We start from the raw sequence: 24283 nt of genomic DNA, 5'->3' as shown, positions 1-24283 counted from the left end.
AAAAAATGTTTAATTGTGTGTGTGTATATATATATATATATATATATATATATATATATATATATATATATATATATATATATATATATGTTGTATACACCCAAATGCATGTATAAATTAAAACAAATTACATTTAAATATTAAATTAAATTTATATAAATATAAACATATGATAAAGACATATTTTGAAAATGTTGACATGCATTTACATGTCTATATTTATATTCATATAATTTATATTATAAATACATATGTCTAATATATAAAAAAAACATATGTGCATGTATGTGTTATACATAGCAAATACACATATATTATGCAAACAAAAACTATTTGGGGTGTAATTCATCTCGATTAATCATTTGACAGCACTAACACACATATACTTGTAAACCTTTCTTTTTCTGTGGAGCTCCAAAAAGTTTTTGAATTAATCTCAGTTAGGTGGTATGGTAGTTAAATCAGGCATCACTTTGCATCTCCTGCCCAAAGGGTGCAAAAGATGCTGTCCCATCTGTCTGAACATCTCCTCTCATTCTCTCTGTGCTCTGTGAGGTGAGTTCTGAGAGGCCAATTCACATGGAGCTGATGACTGTTACACTGCAGCAGACGCCAGCTGGAAAGAATGAGACACTCACAGTTAGTAGGAGTTCTGCAGGGGTCAGCCAGAGGTCCATTATGAATTATGCCCTGTTTGCTCTCTTTATTCCATCACTTAGCATGTAAATTAAAATGATAACATACAGAATTATATATAAATTGAATTTCATTTAGTAGGGTGTTACATTTCTGAGGTGAAAGTATGAACAAACAAATACATTTTTTAAAATAAGGCTAATTTAAATCAAATATGATTTTTTTTTTTAGCTTAAAAAGAATGGTTTGTCACAGTTGCTTATTTATTTGTCAATTTAGTTCATTTTTAGTATAATTTTAAATTTGATTATAGTTTATCTAAAACATCTATATTTCAAAAATATAAAATATACTGTGCAAATAAAAACATTTACATTTAATTGTTGTTTAATATTTATTTATTTATTCATCTATTATATTTAAATAATTTAAATATGAATAATTTAAATGTATTTTATATTCCACAATTAATTATTTAATTCTAATTTAACTGCGATTATATATTTTTGGTGCTGGGCAATGCTTAATAGTGAAAAAAGGTTTTTGTGTACACACAAACATATGTTACGTATATATAAATGCACACACATGCATGTATATATTTTTAAATGTTTATATTTTATATAAAAATATATTTAATATATAAAGATAATATATTTTTTCTTAAATATATACATGCATGTCTTTACATAAAACACAATTAATGCACACAGTATACAGCATACATTTATATAAATGTGATTAGTCACGATTAGTTGTTGCTCAGCACTGCTTGAGACACTACATACTTTAGGGCAGTTTTTTTTCCGAAAGCACGCAAAAGTCTCTCGACTATTTAGTGAATTCACCCGACTGTATTCAAACGTGGTCCAGTACTTTTGTTGTCACCTGGATTGTGTGACTGTGAGCAGATGGTCTTTTCAGGATAAATTTTGGATGTGAAAAGAGCTTTTGTAAAAGGCCCGTGCACATATCTCAACTCTCTGATATCGCATGTGATCCTGCAAATACGTTAGATCTAAGTGCGCTCTGTCTGACAGGGCTATTTGAGAGTTTTATTCTTCCTCCAAATGTAATTGCTCACCACTCCCGGGAAACACTTCATTGATTGAGTGCTGTAGCGTTCAGTGGATCTCTCTGCTCACATCCACCATCTCCCGATCTGCATTTCAGTCCTTTCTAGCTCCCTTAATGCACTTATCCGCAAATTTGATCATTGTAATCTGTAATTGCAGGTAACTACTTCAACAGGAAGCAAATGCTTCTCATGTCGGTCGGCTGCCGAGAGAGACAAATGGATGGAGAATTTGAGACGTGCTGTGCATCCCAACAAGGTAAACTGGATGATTCATCCGAATCCTGGGTAATTCTAGCCGAAATGAGGTTTAAGCCAGTCAGCATGTTACTTTTTCATATATCCTGTCTCACATATTGACCGTTTTTGATCGACTCCTCTGCATTAACTTGGCTTAACTTGTTAAAGTACACAGGAAGTTATCTAATTCCTTTCTGCAGTGTACAGAGGTCACTGTACGTTTTTCGTTTTATATTTTCCGCAGGATAACACCCGTCGGGTGGAAAACATGCTAAAATGTTGGATTATTGAGGCTAAGGACTTGCCGGCAAAGAAAAAATACTTCTGTGAACTTTGTCTGGATGACACGTTATACGCACGGACTACCTGCAAACTCAAAACGGACAATGTTTTCTGGGGCGAACACTTTGAGTTCAACAACCTGCCCTCAGTTAAGAGCATCACCGTGCATCTTTACAAAGAAACGGACAAAAAGAAAAAGAAGGACAAAAATAACTACGTGGGCCTGGTCAATATCCCAATAGCGGCAGTCACCGGGCGGCAGTTTATGGAAAAATGGTATTCTGTGAGCACGCCGAATCCCAATAAAGGAAAGAGTCCGGGACCCATGGTCCGAATGAAATCCCGATATCAGAGCATGTGCATCCTCCCCATGGAGCTGTACAAGGAGTTCGCAGAGTATATTACTAACAATTACATGCTAATGTGCTCGTTGCTGGAGCCAGCGCTAAGTGTGAAGAACAAGGAGGAGATGGCTTGTGCACTTGTCCATATCTTACAAAGCACAGGCAAGGCCAAGGTAAGATGATTGCTTTGTATGCTTTTATGTCACTTTGAAGTAAACACGATATCAGAGTTGCACATTCCTGCTCTTGTTGTACAGAATTCATCAGTTCACATTGTAACAATATAAGGATTTTAAAGCTATACATAAAGATCATACATCTCTTTTGTGTGAGTGAGTGAGTGAGTGACTGTGTGTGTGTGTGTCTGTGTGTGTGTGTGTCTGTGTGTGTGTCTGTGTGTGTGTGTCTGTGTGTGTATATATATATATGCTTATAACACACTGCTTATAACATGTTTATATATATATATATATATAACACACACATGCTTGTGGATATTTAAAATGTACACTGTTATGTTTATATATTAAATGTGTTTATATATTATATAAATTATATAAATATGTACATGAAAACAAAATAAATGCATGTAAATATTTTTAAGTTGTACACTGTATGCATGTGTATGTATACATAATAAATATATATTCTTAATATGACACACACATATATATATATATATATATATGTTATGAAAACAAAATATATATATAGGATGTGATTAATTATTCAGCATTTTAGTTGCATGCAAAGAATAGACAAATATAAGATTATAATATAACAATAAAGTTATATTCTTAAAAATGACAAAAATATTAACTATATTTTATATATTATTTAGACTAAATCATAATAAAGAATTTATATTCACATTTATATTATATTATTTAAATTTTTATTAATATATTAAGTTATAAAAATAGCATATTTGTCTGAAATATGCACATGCATGTCTGTGTACTTATATATAGATATATATGCATGTCTGTATATATATATATATATATATATATATAGTTCTGTAGTAATACACAGTACACACATATATTATGTAAACAAAAACTTTTATCTCGGACTCGATTAATCGAAATTAATTGTTTGACAGCACTAAAAGTGTGGTGCTTTTTCATGCTGACTACAAAAGCTAACGTACTGCCTGGCTGCATTTGTTATTTCTAGGAAGCTTATTTAATTATAGACACGGATACCGTTTCCTGACAACCGAACAAGAGACTGACATGACGATTTGTACATAGTCGAGATAAAACACTCAACAATCATTGTGCTACTTTGAGTTCCCATTTTACAGTCTGTGTTATTTTAGATTTCGAGGTCTTAGCAAAACCGCTGACTGACAATGACAGTTATTTTGAAGAGTTTTTTCTAAACCGAAGCATTTGTCTAGTTGTTACTGAAAGAAACGGAACGGGTCGTTCTAGGCCGCATACTCTGAACCCCATCAAATATCCAACCGCGAAAAACGTCAATGATAGAGAAGAACAATAGAGACGTGGCCTGCTTCCCCTCATTTAATCACGGGAGTGCCGAGCGCTATGATTGCCCTCATTAACTTGAGCACGAACGGTTCTGATGCTCGCCATAAATCAGCTTTAGAATCAGATGACATCGCAAACAAAAGCGCGCCATCTGACGCTCTGTCACTCATCTGTCATTATCGATCAAATGCTGCTAGAGAGAGTTGTTTTGCAATTTTTTATATATATATTTTTTTTGTTACTGCAGCACTCTGACTCCAATCCAAGCCATTGTTGCATCATAACGGAGCAGCACAACAATTCGCCGTCCGGTTCATAGAATATGCCGTTGCATTATTGTTAAGTGCCACTCTGAGCTTATTTGGAATTTGAGTCTGTGCGATGCGGCAATACGAGCCCAAAGCGCAACGTGTCTTGTGTTTAGACGTGCCTGAATGAGATTTTGGCTTTTGTGTTGAATGAAGAATTGATTCTGGACTTTTCAGCAGCCCGTAGCTGTTTTTTCCCCAACATTTTACCATCGCTGCACGCGATTTAAGCCAGAATGCATACAGTATTATGTAATTTTTCAGACAATCAGCAAAGTGGCTGGTCTGTCATTACAGCAGAACTGTAAGTCAATAAGGCCACAGTCTTTCATTACAGTAGAGTTAATTGGTCAGGGACTGCATTGTCTCTCATTACACAAGGCCAGAGCTGGTCAGCCAGTGCATTGTCTTTCATTAGCTGAAGCCTGGCTACTGTAAATAAAGTGCATTGACATTCCACAGCTTCCTGTCTTTGTCTTCAGGCCTGTAGGATTTCAATGAGTACTGATTAGCCTGATTAGGTCCTGATAGCACATGATTGAAATAATATCTGACTGTATGGGGTATCTCGGTTTTAAATTGTCTTCAAATTGAATTGCTGCATGCCAGAATTGTCGAATGATATGCTCTCCATAATGCGTAGTCTCATAATATGGCATTCACTTTTATTGATCTAATAAGCAGCCATCAAATTTGTAAAGTAGTCTTGAGATGCTTTGCATTTGAGCTTTGTTAATGTATCAAACATCTTTGAAACACAACTTTAAAGATACAGCATGTATTCAGCATATATACAGTATTAGATACTACATAAAGTAAATATGTATTATTTACATACCACCTATTTAGGTGCTAATCAACAATAAATACAAAGGGAATGAAATAGATATGAAATAACTATTGTTGTTTTCTTTTATTACCTCATGTTGATTTTATGTGTAATGTAATATAATACATTATATATATATGTGTGTGTGTGTGTGTGTGTGTGTGTGTGTGTGTGTGTGTGTGTGTGTGTGTGTGTATATATATATATATACATACATACATATATATTTAGGACTTTTTAAAAAAAAAAAAAAAAATATATATATATATATATATATATATATATATATATATATATATATATATATATATATATATATATATATATATATATATATATATATATATATATATATATATATATATATATATAATAATCAGTTTTCATATGTTAGTTTAATTATTTTAGATAAAAATTTTAAATATACTCTACAGTAGTTAAGGTATGTGTCTAGGTATAATCTAGTTTGTATATTTTATATACTGAATTTATACAGTATATCAACTTTTAAATTATTGGCAATATTAATTTTATGTCTTTATACCTCATCACTTACATTATACCAGCAGCTTTATCCAGAGTTAAAAAGGGTCAATGAATAAATACAAAATATCCATATTTATATCTCATTTTTAAAACATTAATTATTATTACATTTATTTATTGCTCCATGTCAAGTTTATATAAAGCTCCTAAATAGATATTATTTTATCTTTTATATGTCTTTTATATTTAATTACATTTTAAATTATATTGTAGTTTATTTTCTGCTGGCCTAAATAAATGATTTCCTGGTGACTCTAAATTGATCAAAAGTGACATATATATTTAATAATCTTTACGATAAATAATTTTTATCCAAGCTTTGAGGATCTAATACACGGATACAGATCCGGTCTGTTTGTGCAGGAACTATTGATCACGCTGTGTGAGGGTGTGAGCCGGTGGGGGAGAGATTCACGACTCTAACCTCACACAAAGAGCCAAAGTGTCCGCTCGGGGTTTGTCCCGAGGGAAATTCCAAGTGTCAGGCCTCATGCTAATCAGCTTTTATTAATTCAGCCGTTGGTTTTAGGGCCAAACGAGTTCATGTGATCACGCACAGTGAAGAATTAAGCTGTAATGTGCGAGTCCAAAAGATTATTTATCAGCACGGCTGTGCACTGGGGAGGCGGGGCCTGTGGGACAGGGGTCATTAGTGGATCGCCTAGAGGATGAACGGGCTCTTGAGGGCACACATTGCCATTTTAACAAGCCACTGCTTACTTATTCATGCCTGCCTCAAACCGTTGTAAGCATGAAGCTTAAACAGGATGTTAACAACCCTTCCACAGGCTATTGGACAGCAGGAAAAATAGGAAACATGCATCCATCCTTTCCTATAATTCGAAATTCACTGTATTTTAAGATACCAACAGATTTCAGATTCATTGGTTTGGTTTGATTAATCGAAGAAAATAAACAACAAAAGTTGTGTCTGGTTTTCTCTATATATAAAAAGTGACAGTTAAGACATGTTCAATGTTACAGAAGATTTATGATTTAAATGAATGCTGTTTTTTTAACCTTGTTTTTATCAAAGAATTCAGAAAATTGACAGTTGTAGACAAAAATAATGCAGAAGAACTGTTTTAGTAATTGATAATAAGAGTAAATATTTCTTGATTATGTAATGGATGCTTAAAATTTAGCTTTGCATTAATTATATATATATATATATATATATATATATATATATATATATATATATATATATATATATTTTTTTTTTTACTATAATATAGAAAGCATGTATTTTAAAATATATTTAAAACATTTTGTATTAATATTTCACAGTATTACTGTTTTTACTCTGATCAAATAATTAGCAATTTTGTTGAGCATAAGAAACTTAAGAAACAGCTCAATTTTCAGCAGTACCGTATACTGTGCATATCATGAGAATTTTATGCGCAGAAAAAAGCATGACCTACTATACTTTTTCCAAAATGTTCAGTATGCACATAGCAAATCACTCTATGCACAGTATCCTGCAATGCAGTGCGCTTGACTTGCAGTGTGACAAATGAACTGGAAGTAATATCAACCACGAATTTTAACATCTCCCTCTCGACTGCCAAAGATATTTTTTTTAACAAAACTGGGCTACAAATGCCCATATTTCTGACACGTTAACTCGGTACCACTCATGCAATTTAATAAGGTCATGTGACAACAGTACCTTACAGCATTTGCATACTTTTTCACATGTATAACATGCTTGAAATATAGACAGTATATTCTGCCTAGCATGCAGTAAATGCTTCACAAGTACTCAATTCTCCATAAAACCCTCATAGTTTTTCTTTTGCAGATGCGTGCTGATTGTGGTGCTAGGCTACAGACAGGCACGATGGGATGTGACAGGCGTGCCGGAGAAAATGCGCTGTGCTCGGTGGCGTCTGATTAGCGGTGAGACTAAGGATAAGTCTCATCAGGGAATGGGCGCTGAGTGCTGCTCACTGTGTTAAGCTCTCGTGTCCTAATTGAATACCGAGCGCTGTGACTCCTGCCAAAGACGCAGAGCTTTTCGAGAAACTGGGTCTCATTTGATCCTCTCAGTGTCATAACCACAATGCACCTCTGCCTGACTGGGAAGAGAAGAGCTCAGATATGCCCTTATCACCTGATCCCACCGGTGATGGCTGAGAGAGCTTTGTGCAGCACAGAAAATCCTGTCTTGTTCTTGTCTTATATAAGTGTAATGTGTCGGCAACTGTTTAGATTGTTGCGGACACCTGCTTAGGAGACCGAATCCTCAGAAGGGCGCTTGTAGAGATGTGCAACAATGACTCAGACACTATCTCTCAAAACACAGTCATGCATCTGCTGCAGATCATTGATCCATCGCCAGGCATCAGCAGAAATCACGGCCAGCTGTAGACACACACACACACACACACACACACCATGTCCTTTACGGAGATTCTGCTGACAGCAGTTGCGCAGCACCACCCACATTGATCCTTCATCTCTCTCGCATTACATAGCTTATGTCCAGATTGTGTTTTGATGCTGGTGGGATCATATGTTCTGATGGTGTATGCCATCAATATGCATCCCAAACAGGCATGGGGTAGCATGGGAACTCATATTGGTCTCTTAATCCACGCTGTACACATTGAGCTTATACAGGTCAGATGCTACTTGGGACTGATTTTAAGCATCTGACAGCATCCATTCAATGCTGCAGTATCATTTACTAATTACTCTTTAGAGACTTAGACTAGTTTGGGTACAAAAAGAGAACAAAACATTCATTTTATCACCAATATTGTTCATAGTTTCTTTACATTTTGTAGTTATTGTGAAAACTAAAACATTTTAAATATACAATAGAGTGATAGTAGCAGAATGCGTTTTTGGATTAAAAATGTGCTTTTTATTTTTAATGTCATTCTGAAATTAATCACATATTTTTTAAATCGGTATATTTGAAAAATTTGAGCATTATATTGTATATATTATATTGCATTATACTAGCAACTAGCATTATAACTAGCATTATATTGCATATAATACAGTGCATTATAGTGCATGAAAATAAACAAAAACTCACAAATCAAAATAATTGAAAAATAAATATACATAAATGTATTTGATTTTATTTCATTCTTATGATATACTACAAATGCCTTTATGTATTTAATAAAAATACCCTGCAATTGTACTTTTAGTAAACTAAGCTGGTATACTCAAAGTCTTGCTAAATTGGTAATACTGTAGTATATTTGATTTTCAACTTTTGCAAGAATATTTAAGGTATATTTTAAATATCTTGCATTTAAAGGCTGATATTATTTAAAGGTCATAAAATCCTCATTAATAGAGAGACATTATAACATAATTTAGGTGTAATATTATGTAATGTGCTATTTGCACAAGTAGTACTACAAATAAAGTTTTTATTATAATTTTTAGATTAGGTCTTGAGCAATATATATACTGTAAATGTATAATATAAATGTATTTTATATAAATTACTTTTTTACCAGGGCTAACTTTAATTAAAAATAACCTGATATCTAACCTAATAACCTAATAAACTTTCATTAATAAAAAAAAAAAATGCTTTTCGTCTTCTTGTAATATTCTTTTTTTTTCATCAATAATTTGGAGGGAAAATGCCTTTGAAGTTTTAAGGCTTATCGTTAATACTGACAGACAAGCAGATTTATGGATCTAGGTGAGAGAACTTAATTTCCGACAAAGCCATTACCTGTTGAATTTCTTAGAGTTGCAATTAAAGTAAATTACACTTCCTGTCATTACATTCCAGACTTTTTTTTTTTTTCACGCAAAGGAAAAGAGCGTAGATGCTGACATTATTCACTTAAGATCTTCCGATCAGGCATAGCTCTGAAATCTTGAAAGCTGATCTTGATCATCTGATCTCTGATGTTCGTCATCACTGATTAACAGCTACCACAGACAAGATTTTCAACGTATTATTTTAAGACGTTTGATGGTTTTGCGAGTTTTGAAGTATAGTGCACAAGTCTTCTTATTATTACCCTTTTTGTACATTTTGGAGCTCTGAATGTAAATTAAGCCTATCGACTATAAAAGACCTCTCTCAGGGGCTACATGAGAACAAATCATTAGCATGTTTACTCGTGGGCTTCTGAGATCTTGGATATGCTCATCTGAAAACGATTACACATGCGGTGAAGGCGGAGCCGAGACATGAGATACGCATCATGAGAGAGGAAAAACAGGAAGTGAGGCAAAGAATATTACAACAAGACCTCTCTGAACTATATGCAATGTCCATTATCCCGCAATCAATACGCTATCACTGCGTATGAGTCATCTCCCCTGCTGGATATCCATAACCGTCTCAATCTGGAACACGTCCTGACCGGAGATTCTGCATGTCTCCAAATAAAAAAAACCCCGCATCCGGTCCATCAGATGCATTTGCTGCTTTCCAGGTCATCCAGTCAGACACCAGGTTCTGGATGGTTCAGAATCAAATGCGGGACTTCAAAAACAGAGTGATCAAAGATGGGCAGATGGGGAAAGAAAAGAGGAAACGGAACAGAAGCTGCACAGTAGACACAAACACAGCCTTTTCCTTTGAGTTTTTTTTTTTTTGTGTGTTCTAAAGCCAGCGTGGTTTGTGTGACAATTTTGTCAGTTTCATATGCAAAAACATCTATAAATATAGCTGAATTATCTAAGAAGGTATAAAAACTTTCTCAAAGGTTGACTGTATTTGTCCAAGCAACATATGCTCGACTGATGAGTTTGGTTGAAACTTTGTTATCTGTCAAATGAGAGTCGAGGGAAAGCTTCTATAATTAAAACTAGGGTTTGAACAGTTAAAGTCCATCTCATCAATAAAGACTTAACGTTTTGTCTCCCTCAGGACTTTCTGACAGATCTGATGATGTCTGAGGTGGATCGGTGCGGAGACAATGAGCATCTCATTTTCCGTGAGAACACACTGGCTACTAAAGCTATAGAGGAGTACCTGAAACTAGTGGGACAGAAGTACCTCCAGGATGCTTTAGGTAAAGAAAACATACTGACTTCGCGCATATGTCTCTGTGAAAATTGTCGTTCAAATCAAAGCAATGCGATACTTTCTTTACAGTTTCTGCAGACCATCAAATATGCTTGTGAGAATATATAATCAATAATTTACTGCTTTTTTGTGTGTGTAGTCTGTGTTTTTGAAGTTCTGTTCAATTATTTAAGATACCAAGTCGAATATGGGCGCAAAATCGAGTGAGGAGGGAAAGCTTAAGGCTTGGTTTCCCTCAAAAGAGTTTGTTTGATGCTGGGAAAATACTTTCAAAAGTTTGGTCTGTGAGAAAGTGATGCGGTTTACATGTAGCATAGTTTTTTGTGCCTTAAGAAATTAAACCAATTCTTTCTTTGATTCATTTACTGACCTACAGTATGATATATCTGTTATCAATTTTCAGTCGATTTCAAGTGTAACTTGTCTAAACGTTTACCGCAAATCCTTCAAAGATGGTGTTTTTTTTTTAACCGTAAAACGATTTTAACCATCTTTACATTTGTCAAATATTTTTGCAGAAGTATTATTAATTCCTTATATCAATCATTATCATAATCACGCAACTATAACATATAAGCATCGGTACAGTACTGCAGCAGGCTGCACGCTGTCTGTGCTAAATGAGGTTTTTCGCATTGTTTATTTTATTTTCTCCGTCCCAGGTGAGTTCATCAAAGCCCTGTATGAGTCAGACGAGAACTGCGAGGTGGATCCTTCTAAGTGTTCTTCCAGTGACCTGCATGAGCACCAGAGCAACCTCAAGATGTGCTGTGAGCTGGCTTTCTGCAAGATCATCAATTCTTACTGGTAAAGCCATCAAATTCACAATTCACTTACAGTGTATGCACACAGCTCATCTCAACTACCTGGCGTACACAGATTTATGGGAATTTTTATTGAAACATCCCTGGTGAAAAATAAATAGGCAACAATTTTAATTACATTTATTTCTTGCAAAGTATACTACAAATACATATTTGTGTATTTAATCAAATGACACTGCAGTTGTAGGGTTTTTTTTTTTTTAAATACTTTTTTAACTAAAATATTTTTAGACTAAAGTCGGCTATATTGGAACAACTATATTTATATTTAATGCACTTTAATTGTGCAGAAGTAGCGCTGAAGTACAGCTAAAGATATCCTTAAGTATATTTGATTGTGCTAAAGTTGAACTATTGCAAGTATAAGTACACTTCAATTAGCTTGTGTTTAAAGAACGATGATATTCAAAGGTCATACAATCCTCAGCAATAGTGATGTTAAAACACATTTTAGGATTAATATTAAGAAAGTGCATTGTGCATACTTAGTACTCCAAATAATGATTTTTATATCACTGTTTCCAGCGATACGTCAGTAAATATGTTACTAGAACTATTCTTAGTATGAATGTATTTTAAATACATTGCTGTTTTTTACTAGGGATTTTTGTGCATATAATATTTTAAAATGGCTAATTCCAGTATTATTAACTCAAAGCGTGCGATATATTCTTGAACAGTCTTTATTTTATATACATGATATATGAAGGATAGATAGATAGGCAGATAGATAGATAGATAGATAGATAGATAGATAGATAGATAGATAGATAGGCAGATAGATAGATAGATAGATAGATAGATAGATAGATAGATAGATAGATAGATAGATAGATAGATAGATGGATGGCAGATAGATAGGCAGATAGATAGATAGATAGATAGGCAGATAGATAGGCAGATAGGCTGCTTTTCAATTTTTTCTAGGTACATCCTGAATTAGCAATTTTGTAATTTCTCCAAAAAGCCCATGATGCCTGGCATAGTAAGATTAATAAGAAGTGAGAGGTCTCCATCTGTCCTCATAGAGGCTGTGCTGTTCCTCAGTCGTCACCTACATATCTGTGAAAGCATGCTGAGATATGAAATTACTCCCTCTTGCAATGGCCCAGTGCAAGATATTCTATCAGGGGAATGTCATTTTTCTCCCTTTGAGGAGTATCTTAAAGAGAATCTTGATAAGTTGTTTGTAACTCTGCCACGGTTTTGTAATGCACCATTTTTTAATGTCTCCCTGACTTAAAAAGAGCAACTTAAATGGCAGATAGTGGTAAGCTAGGGGCCGCAGCAGGGGACGCCCTTACAGCGGTGATGTGAAAATTGAAGGCGGGCGTGACGGTTAAAGGTGTAGCAGTGAAAGCGTTGTGGAGAAGACGTCGTCCCGTGTTGTTAACACTTAATTAAATGCACACGGTGACTGTGATTCGATGTGGGAATGCAGAACTGAGTGGGAGTGTTGTTGTTTTTGGGCCTGTTTGTTACTAAACAGTTACTCAGCAGTGCTAGACAGGATTGCGGCTCACTGGTTTGAAGTCATCGCTCACTCACCCTCATGTTGTTCCAGACCTGTATACTGGTATTTTTAGCTGCAGTAAAAATGTGGTGTTCGCTCTGATGTTTTCTGCTCAAATCACTTTGTTTCCACTCCAGCGTGTTTCCTCGGGAGCTCAAGGAAGTGTTTGCATCCTGGAGGCAGGAGTGCAGTAACCGAGGACGACCGGACATCAGCGAACGACTGATCAGCGCATCTCTTTTTCTGCGCTTCCTGTGTCCTGCCATCATGTCGCCTCGCTTCAGCCTCATGCAGGAATATCCAGACGACCGCACCGCCAGGACACTTACACTTATCGCCAAAGTGACACAAAACCTCGCCAATTTCACCAAGTGAGTCTATTTGTTTATGCAAATAATGGACATATATATTAGTGCTGTCAAATGATTAATGTAAATTAATTGCATCCAAAATATACTATACATGTATGTACTGTGTTTATTATGTGTATCATGAATACAAACAAATACAGTATATATTTTGAAAATATGTACATGTATATATTTATATATTAATATTTTCTATATTTTATATTATATATAAATATATTTAACATGTAAACATAGTTGTTTTTGTTTTTTTAAATGGGTCGTAGACATAAAAGTTTTTGGGTGGGTTCTTCTTTCTTAGATTTACAAATAGCATGAGAGAGGTTTATCTTCAATGTTAGTTCATCTTAATAATAAGTAATAATTGATATATTTGGTCAAATGCATTATGTAAGGACATAATTTTGACAACTTTAAAGGCAATTTTTCTTAATATTTAGATTTTCTTGCACCTCAGACTACCCTCAAATAGTCGTATCTCAGACAAACGTTGTCCTGTCCTAACAAATGCTTATTTGTTCAACTTATTCAGATGATGTATAAATCTCAATATTCAAAAACTGACTCTTATGATTGGTTTTGTTGTCCAGGGTCACATATATATCACTAAAAGGTTACATCATTAAGCTATAACATATGAAATGATAATAAAAATGTTGATGAGTTTTAATGCATTGTACTTCTGTGCTTGCAGTTAGTTTTTTAAACATACTGATAAACCCTTGTGGATGGTACATGTTCATCAGAGCAAACTGTGTAGACTGTGTTTTCTGTTGTAGGTTTGGCAGCAAGGAGGAGTACATGTCCTTCATGAATCAATTTTTGGAGCACGAATGGACCAACATGCAGCGCTTCCTGCTGGAGATCTCCAACCCGGAGACCATCTCAAACACAGCAGGCTTCGAGGGTTATGTTGACCTGGGCCGTGAACTATCCACTCTCCATTCCCTCCTCTCAGAAGCCGTCTCACAACTCGACCAGGTGAATGTCTGCGATTTGAAGAATATAATTATTTTTATTATCACATCTCAGTGTAATCTGAGATGAAAAAAAAATCGGTAGTAGATTCTGAAAAATTACAAAGAGCTCAATTTAGTTTATCAAGTGATTATCTAAAGAGAATGGATTTTTATTTAAGATAAAATCTGTCTGGGTGAGCCACAATCAAAGCTAGTGATCTCAAATGTGAAATAACTGATATTTGCATTTACATTAATCAGACACTTTTATCCAAAGCGACTTTGGATAAAAGCAATACATCAAACTGCCAAAAAAGTTGTATTACACAGTGTCAGATTTATTAGACAATATCCACCAAGTCCAAGTCCACCAAGTTACTAGAAACCATAAAATAGTTTCAGATTGCCATTAGGCTGAATTTCTGCACCATAAATAGAAATGTAAGGATTTAGACCAAGGTTTGGTTTTTAGGACTAACATTCCACCTGTGTTGAACCCAACAGCACCCATTTAACAAGTTAATATCACTGTAAATCACAGCCTTTTATTTTCTGCTTCAACTGGAATAACATGCTAATATTTATTCAGTTTTTTTCTGTAGTAATATATACATCCTGTACATCCTGGAGTTGAGTTCACAGTGCTCTGTCAAGTATAAATCCAGTCATTCACAGTTTTGTATTGTGTATTGTAGAGCACTATCACTAAGCTGGGTCCTTTAGCACGGATCCTGCGTGGACGTGAATCGGCCCTGATTTAATCCCACGGAGCCCCCATGTCATCTCCCACCGAAGCGTGTGGGCTCCCCGACTCTACCCAGCAGCAGCCTGTCTACCGGTCTGCAGAAGATGGTCATGGACAGTGAGATAACAGGGTAAGTCGAGGGAAATAAATTGTGTTACATAGCCAGACTTTTCAGTTTCGGCCTAGACTAGATTGCAGATTATTGTCTATCCAAAAGTAGTAAGAAATATCTAATTGAAATGGCAAGCTAAAATAGTCTTGTTTTGCATTACTTCATTAATTCTAAATGGGGATCCAGTTAACTGAAAATGAACAAACTTAAAAAACATAAATCTCCAAAGACTTCTAATTCTGATTTGAGTTGATGGCTATTTACTGTGGCAGTCTGTGAAATTAGGGAAATACTTTAAAGCGCTCATATATTTATGCTGGAGTCTTAAACACTGCACTGTGAAATGCAAATTAGGCTGAGAGGGAAAACTGCAAGCTAGTACAATCTTTATCATTCTGTGCTGGAGTACGGTAAAAATGAAGGTGTTAAATGTGTCCCAAGCAAAGCTCTTATAAAATGCGATATCTTCTCTTGCTGCTCGACTGATTGAAAATTTCTTGCATATAATATCTTTATGTTTTAGTAGTTAGTTTTCAGATCTTTTTCAGATGAGTTCAGTTCTCCCAGATACAAGCAAACTGTTTGAATGCACAATTAGTCTCCTCAAAAGCATCTGAATCAAAGCATCTGTCAAATGCAGAAATGTCTTTACTGTAACTTTGCACACACCGCTTTTGAAAATATGTTCATTTTACAACTCCTATAGAGTTAAACAGTTGAGTCTTACAATTTTTTAATGCATTCAGCCGATCTCCAGGTTCATGATAGCTGTTAGCTGCAGCTTAGCATAGATTGTTGAATCTGATTAGACCAGTTGCATCTCACTCAAAATGACCAAAGAGTTTTGATATTTTTCCTATTTAAAACTTGACTCTTCTATAGTTTCACTGTCTACCAAGTCAGTCGGAAAACAAAAATTGTGGCTTTCTGGGCTGATACAAGAATCATTCTGGCGTAATACTCAAGGAATTTTTTGCAGTACCATGGTTGCAGCAGGATCCAATGATCTATGCTAAGTTACAGCTAAAATCCCGCCCGCCAGACCCAAAGATCGGCTGAAAGGATTCAAAACGTTACATCTCAACCTTTTAACACCAGGGGAGTTGGAAAATGAATATTTTCATAAGTTGCGTGCTCCTTTATTTTCTCTTTTACTATCTCTTTACTGACCCAAACTTTGAATGTTGTAAATATAGAAACTGGCGATACAATGCATGCAGTTAACACGGCCAGTTTCTCCATTAGAAACTAAAGACTAAAGAGCACCAAAGCAAGACATTGTTCATACTTTCCTTTTCTTCATCCTTTTCCTCAGGGTGGTTTTTCTCTAGCGCAGTAATCAAACACATTTTAATGTAGCATAGTTTGCATGTTTTTTCTGAGTGCAGTGTTTGGACTGTGGTCTGTCAAATCAGCACACACACACACACACACACCCATTAGCCATGCAAATGAGCTGGACTGGCAAACAATGAGTTTGATTTGATGACCCCTGCCATTTGGACAGGTTGGTGGATTTCACTCGGCTGCCATCACCGACCCCGAAAACAAGGATCTGTTTTTCGTCACAAAGAATTCTGTGATCCAGCCATCACCCGCCCGCAGCTCCAGTTACTCGGAGGCCAACGAGCCAGATGTTCAGATCCCCAACGGCAGCAAGAGCTTGTCAATGGTGGACCTGCAGGACAATCGTTCTCTCTCGAGCGCGCCCCAACACGCCCTTCAGCGACTCCCATCAATGACAGCCAGACTCTCCGTGGGCCAGGGCACAGGAGTGTGGACCACCCGCACCATTAAGGGCAACACTCCCAGCGGCCCGACTCCTGAGGAGGGCAGGTCAGACCCCACCACACCGAGCACAGAAACCGCCCCGGGAGATCCCAGCTGCTCGCCCCGCCTCCTTCCAGAACCCTGTGTACCAGATGGCTGCCGGACTGCCCGTGCGGTGGCCGATTCTGGATCTGAATGCCAGAGCTCCATCAGCTCCCAGAGTAACGCAGAGGACGCAGCTACGTGGGGTCAAAGCACCCGTTCCTGAGCCAGTCCAGCACGGGGCCAGCGCGGAGGGGCAGCAGCGGGGACGAGTTCATCCGGTGTTCTGGAGAGTTCAGCCGTGAGACAGCTGTCCTCACCGAGCCCCAACACCAAGCCAACGTATCGCGGCAGAACAGCGCAGGGTCGCAGCAATGGATAGATCAGCCGCCTCCAGCCGTCACGAGGGGCCGTACTCCACCCAACATGCTCAACACCACACCATACCCCGGCCTCCAGTGGGAGTATGATGTCATCATCTCCTGATTGGCCAAGCAGCGGCACCAGACTGAGGCAGCAGTCGTCCTCCTCCAAAGGGGACAGTCCAGAATCCAAGCAGCGCACCCTACACAAACAAGTGAGTTATTTTTATACTTTTTTTTGTTTTTTAGGTTTGGGATCCCAACAACAAGTTCAAAACTTTTATTGACTCCCAAAAAAATTTGTTTAACAATTAATTTTTCCAAACCCCTACGTTGATTGGTTGATTTAATTTAAAGCAGAGTTTGTGAGCTTTTTAATGCTCTAAAAGCGGCACCTAGTGGCAAAGAATGAATCTGAATTTTCATTCAGATCAGTGTGAATAGATCAACAAGTGGGTGGGCAATATGCTAATGTTTTATGTTGACTTCAACATAAAACAGCTTTGGATTTGTTTTAAAAATGACTTGTTTTAGAGTCAACTCTTTCTTGTGAGAGACAATAACTTTATACGGTGTGCACTTTGCAGGATGTTTTAATTCACTTAAAGCTGTATTACACACTACATGAAAGGTCATTTTTAAAAATCCTTAATGTTGGCACTTTAAATTTTACTAAATCATACACATTAAAAATGCCATTTTTTTACTTGTTACAGTTTTATTATATATATATATATATATATATATATATATATATATATATATCTTTTATATATATATATATATATATATATATATATATATATATATACATATATATATATATATATATATATATATATATATATATATATATATATATATATATTTATATATATAATCTTTTTGACATTAATTTTATTGTATAATTAATAGAGAAATGAAAATTAAAAATATTAGAAATTACAAATATGATTATTGGACAATAAACTGTGTTACAAAGTAAAATAGATAAGACCAAGTTATATCTGCAGATCGACAAGCGTCCCAATAAGCAAACACCTAGCAACCCAATAGTAAATCCTAGCAACCAACATGCTAAAAAGCACTCAAAACTCCACAGCAACCGCCAGCAACGCAGTAACAACTGTCATTATGGCGGCAGGTTTTGCTCTCGCAGGCAAGGTTCACATTTTTTCAGTAAGGTTAAACCTAATCATAGTTATTATTGTTACTATCATGCGAAAAAGATAAGTTTCGTGTTCTCAAGAGACATCATATTAAAACCGATCGCATCCTTTATGTCTCACTAGGTCTGTGAGTTAATACATTCATAGCTAATTTAGATACCACTAAATTAGCTAGCACTCTGCTGATATCCTTAAAACAAATTGGCACTCAGATCTCTCAGGGGTTAATGAGTCTTTTGGTGCATCACTACAATCAACAAGGCTCTTAGGTTGAGATTTAACACGCAGCCCTCTTTGCCGTCAAAGGCAAAAGGAAGCAGACAAGCAGAATTAATTGCTGGAGCACTAGCACTGCGCTAGTGATTAAATGACTACTCGCATTGTCCAGACGGTTACTTTGATGTCTGTGGAATGAATCTTCATTAAAAAATGATCAAATGTTTTTCCTAGCAAGCGCAAGTGTTGTTGTCACCTTGAAAAGTTTTAAGGCGCTTGTTTGTTTGTGTGCATGAGTGAAAACTGACAAATTAAGAGTCCTATAGATGTTAAATGGCTAATAAGGACACGATAATGTACTTGTGTGTGAATTAACTTTTATTAGGCTCCATCTCCTGTGAATCCCAATGCATTGGACTGCACTGCTGCATGGCTGCTGAATATGAATGTGCAATATTTGGAGCAGGAGGGAACTGACCCAGATATGTAAACACCGGGAGGACTTTCCAAACAAGGAGGATCTCACACCAACTGAAAAGGTAATAATGAGACCTCATCCTGCAGCTCGGCAGCACAAAAAAAGCAGTATATGCAGAAATACAGCAGGCTTAGTGTTTGTGTGATCAAAACCGCCTCACATGGTTATACTGACAATGATTATTCCTTATAAAATACATTAGCTAGTTTTACTATTTGTCATCTCTGAAACGTAATGGACTTTCTGTAGGGGGCATGTTTATGAATATTATTAACGTCATGCTGATGCTGCTAGGTAACCTTCCTGGAATCTTGTAAATCTAATTAATATTCATTAGCTCAGCAATTGCCATAATGTAACACTTTAAATTGGGGTACACTTATTTACTATTAACTATGCGTTTTCCTCAGTAAATTCCAAATTTGCTGTTTATTAATAGTTAGTAAGTGATTGTTAATTTTAGGTGCTGGGTAGGATTAAGAATAAGGTAGAATAAGGCTTAAGAAATAGTTATATTTTAGTAATATGCATGCTAATAAGACCCTTACTTTTATTCTTTCTTTTTTTAATTAGTACTTTTATTTAGAGAAGGAGCATATAAACCACAAAACCAGTCATCAGGGTCAGCTTTCTGAAATTGAGATTTATGCATATGTGTAATTATGCTTCCTATTGGTGTGTGATTTGTTAGGATAGGTAATATCTGACCGAAATACAACAATTTTAAAACTGGAATCTAAGGGTGCAAAACTGATAAAATATAAAATTTAATTTGTCCAAATTAAGTTCTTAGCAATGCATATTACTAATTAAAAATATTTTTTATATATTTATGTTAGAATTTGCCAAATATTTTCATGGAACATGATCTTCACGTTACATACTTACATGATTTTTTGCTTAATTCTCTAATTTTGACCTAACAATGTATTTTTATATGCTACAAAAGACATATTAAGCAAATATTAAATGTTTTCAACATTAATATTAATAAGAAATGTTACACCAAACACTATAGACTGGAGTCAAGGCTGCTGGAAATTTGGGAATAAATTACTTTTTTAAAATATATTAAAATAGAAAACAGTCATTTTAAATTGAAATAATAATAATAAAAGTGTAAATAATAATGTTATAAATAAATCTATGAAATAAGTACTGGCCTTTGTGAGAATGATATATTTTTAAATTCTGACCTCAAACTTTTAAACGGTGTTTAAAAAACTGCTAACCATTTTAAATGATACAGGACTGTCCAAGGTTTTGTTCCCTGAGCACCCAGATTTGAGGATATTTTAGGCTCACATCCAGTTGCTTAGTCACTGCATCATGTTCTAAAACTGATACGAGGACTGTAGATGTCAAACTGCAGACAGCTAGACGTCGTTCAAGAGCACGACGCAATTGAAATAGACTTTAGACAAAGCTGACTTTTGATCTCTGTAGTGTTGGGATTTAGGAGGACAGGCTCAAATCGCTATACACGCAATAGTAGAGAGCACACGACCGGCTCAGGCTTGTCTGCCGTCTCTTTCCCCTGCTCTTTAATGAATAATAAGCCCATCGGAGTGCACTGAGTGTGTACACCCACATACTCAAGCTTCTCCCTCAGCAGAACCCCACTACATCCGTGCGCTTGAAGCCGTTAATGTAAGTGATACTGTGAAGATTGGTTGAATCCTCTAAAGGGAATGTAGCTTATTGCACAACAGTGTTTCAGTCAAGATGCAAAATCACAAGACGAAAAAACACACAGAAAACCAGGCTTATTATTCTCTAAGTCTTTTGTATATTTATAAAGCATTGGGTTTCTGTATCTATAAGCCCTCAACCAAGCAGAATCTCAAGATGGAGACTATCAAGAGCTTAACTTTCTTCTTCAAACGGCTGCATAAAACATTTCGTACTACGCCTTCTTAGTTTATGAATTGCCTGAAGCAACAACACAGCAAAAAGAATTTTTCTAAATCAGTCTGCCTTATTTTTATTTTTTTTGTAAAATATGTAAATATCCCCGAAACAAGATCAATTTACTTTAAGAAATGTCAAGGTATGCTGTCTTTAATTCTAGTCAGTGCAACAAAGACAGGTTCTATAAATAAACTCTAGATGGCGCAGTCTGGCAGGGACTCAATTTGACGTAATGACATCGTTGTCACATGACACAGCTGATTGGTTCTCTTTTGCATCAGCAGCCAATGAGCTTGCTGCTCAACATTCGACTCAAGTGCTTGCCTTAGCAGTTGCTGCATGCTCCACCTTCCCCAGCTCCACCTGTATAAATCTGCTATGGGCTGTGTTATAAATGGGGGTTCTTTCATATATGATATATGGGTAAAAATAAAATAATATACATGTATGCATGTGGCAGACACATCGATTTCAATTTGACCTTAGTGTTGTCAGCAGCGTACTTTACTGTGAGCTACAGGATTGCCTCAAAACACATGAAAAATTCATCTTAGAAATATGCAGTAGCACCTATTTAGATATATTTCATACAGCTTTGCTGGATTTCCCGGGCTTAGCAGACAGATACGGGGATGATTAGCAGGGCTCTGTTCATGTAATATGCATTTCAAAACCACAGTCGTACACATCCGAGAACTCCTCTTTACACAGCTTTTTGTTGCTCTCTAATCCCGCTATTAAGAGTTCTTTCATTCTCTTTTTCTCCTCCTAAGTATCAGCAGGAGATTGCCGTCCTGCAGGAGAAGCTGCAAATATTTCCGCTAAGAAGCTGGAGGAGTATGAATCTCGCATGAAGAACCAGGACGACCAAACCCAGAAGATGCTCCTGGAGTACCAGGCCCGGCTCGAGGACACGGAGGAGCGGTTACGCAAGCAGCAGGATGAGAAAGAGCACCAGATGAAAAGCATCATCACCAGGTGAATCATGGGGTTAGAGATCATTGTAGGTTCAACCCTCATAAGTGGCGATCCATTAGAAATTACGTTAGTGTTCAAAATGAAACTTTAGTGATCCTACGTAAACTTCTTTTATAATTTCAAGTATTATCCTCTAGTTCAGTTAAGCACTGAAGCAGCATCTGTAGCATAATGACGGCAATTTTATGTTTCAGGTTGATGTCAGTTGAAGAGGAGTTGAAGAAAGATCACTCAGATATGCAGGCAATTGTAGACTCCAAACAGAAAATCATCGAAGCCCAGGTGAATTCTATTTATTATAATTAAACATGTATTTTTTATTAATTCAGTTTTCAATGTTTGCTGTAATCAAAAGTTTTCATTATGTCGTTCGACTGATGCTTTTGGATCCAGAATCCTAATTTAAGTCAAAAAAGACAAACTTTACTTCATCGAAAACTACTTTACATGGCGTTTAGCACATTTTCGTATAATTATTATGTGGTTTAATGACCTCGTATTAAATGAGAGACTAAAACACAGCGGTGGTATTAGAAAAAAATGCACAAGTGTACTGCAAAAAAGACTTAAAATATACACTCAGTATGATCAAAAAAAGAAAGAAATTAATACTAATTCAGCAAGGATGAAAGATTTGAATAAATTCTGTTATTTTGAACTTTATTATTTATCAAACCTTGAAATAAATCTTTCATGGTTTCCACAAACAAATGTATTTTAAGAAGAACAACTGTTTTGATAATGCGTCAAATGTGAACCAATTATTTGAGAAAGATTTGAAAGGATGATGTGTAACTGAACACCGAGAACTTTAGCTTTGCATCAGAGGAATAAAGTACATATTCAAATATATTGAAATTTTAAATAATATTTTGTAATATTACTGTTATACTGTAAATAAAATAATATTGTAAGTATTAATAAGTGCTAATGAATGTTTTCAAAACTTTTTAAATGGTAGTACGAAGATAAAAATAAAATACAAATATAACTTCTTTTTTTTTTTTTTTTTTTGATTCTGCGCTCTTTTTAAACCACTAATCAAATGAACAGATTTGTTCGCTAATCAAATCCAAAGAAGCACAAGATGCTTTTTGGAACAATCTCAGATCAGGCCGGAGGAAATAATCGTCAGTCCTTTTAAGCTTTTGTCATCGTTTTGTATAAAATAAGAAAAAACATTTTCAATAATGGTCTCGGATGTTTTATGGACTCATTCGCAGAGTCGTAGCGCCCTCTTGTGGTTGGTTTGGATTTCAGCGCGCTGTTGTGAGCCGGTCTCTGAGGTTTAATGGTGTTAATGTATCTGAAAGTTTAATGATGAACGTCCGTGTCCTCCGGGGACGATCGGCGTCTCTCGTAAACAGTTTGATGAGCATAAAACCACCCACTGTGGATTTGCCTTAGCGCTCATCAAAATCATTAAGGACTATTTACATCATAGGTTTATTTTACAAAGACAGGAGCGATTACGCCATCGCCGCATGAATTTTAATTTAAGCTCTGCGAATTCATTTTACGGCTTTTTAGACGGCGTAATTAGTCTGTAATGTTTCAAACTAAAGCGACACTCACCTTGCGCCCGTTGCGGAGTAGAAAGGTTTTAATTAAACGTTAAATATCATGCACCGTTAATCACCTCTTCCTATCTGACCTCCATTAATGGTCACTCCCCCACAGGAGAAGAGAATCGCGTCCCTGGACGCTGCGAACGCCCGGCTAATGAGCGCTCTGTCTCAGCTGAAGGATCGCTACAGCATGCAGACGAGGAACGGCATCTCTCCCACCAACCCCACCAAGCTGCAGATCACGGAAAACGGTGAATTTCGGAACAGCAGCAACTGCTAGCATGGACACAAAACACACAACACGGGCCTGAAGGTCTAGCTGCGGACAAGGGCTATGGGTAACTCTCTTACAGTAAGGCGGGGGTTCAGTCGACTAGCACTGGGTGGAAAATCACTCTCGGGAACGAATCGGATAGAGTTGCACAATGTTGTTTTTTTTCCTCACTTGGTATATAAAGGCTTAACGTGTCTCCTTTCAGATTATCAGCT

At 36.0% G+C, this 24283-nt stretch overlaps 1 pseudogene; it reads left to right on the top strand.

The window, feature by feature from the left end:
* Nucleotides 1-24283, top strand: part of LOC122351069 — an 89775-nt pseudogene extending 65492 nt beyond the window's left edge.

The sequence above is a fragment of the Puntigrus tetrazona genome, chromosome 8, assembly GCF_018831695.1.
Source record: "Puntigrus tetrazona isolate hp1 chromosome 8, ASM1883169v1, whole genome shotgun sequence".
NCBI classification, from domain to species: domain Eukaryota; kingdom Metazoa; phylum Chordata; class Actinopteri; order Cypriniformes; family Cyprinidae; genus Puntigrus; species Puntigrus tetrazona.
Note: the sequence above shows the minus strand (reverse complement) of the source record. Positions and strands in the feature narration are given on the sequence as shown.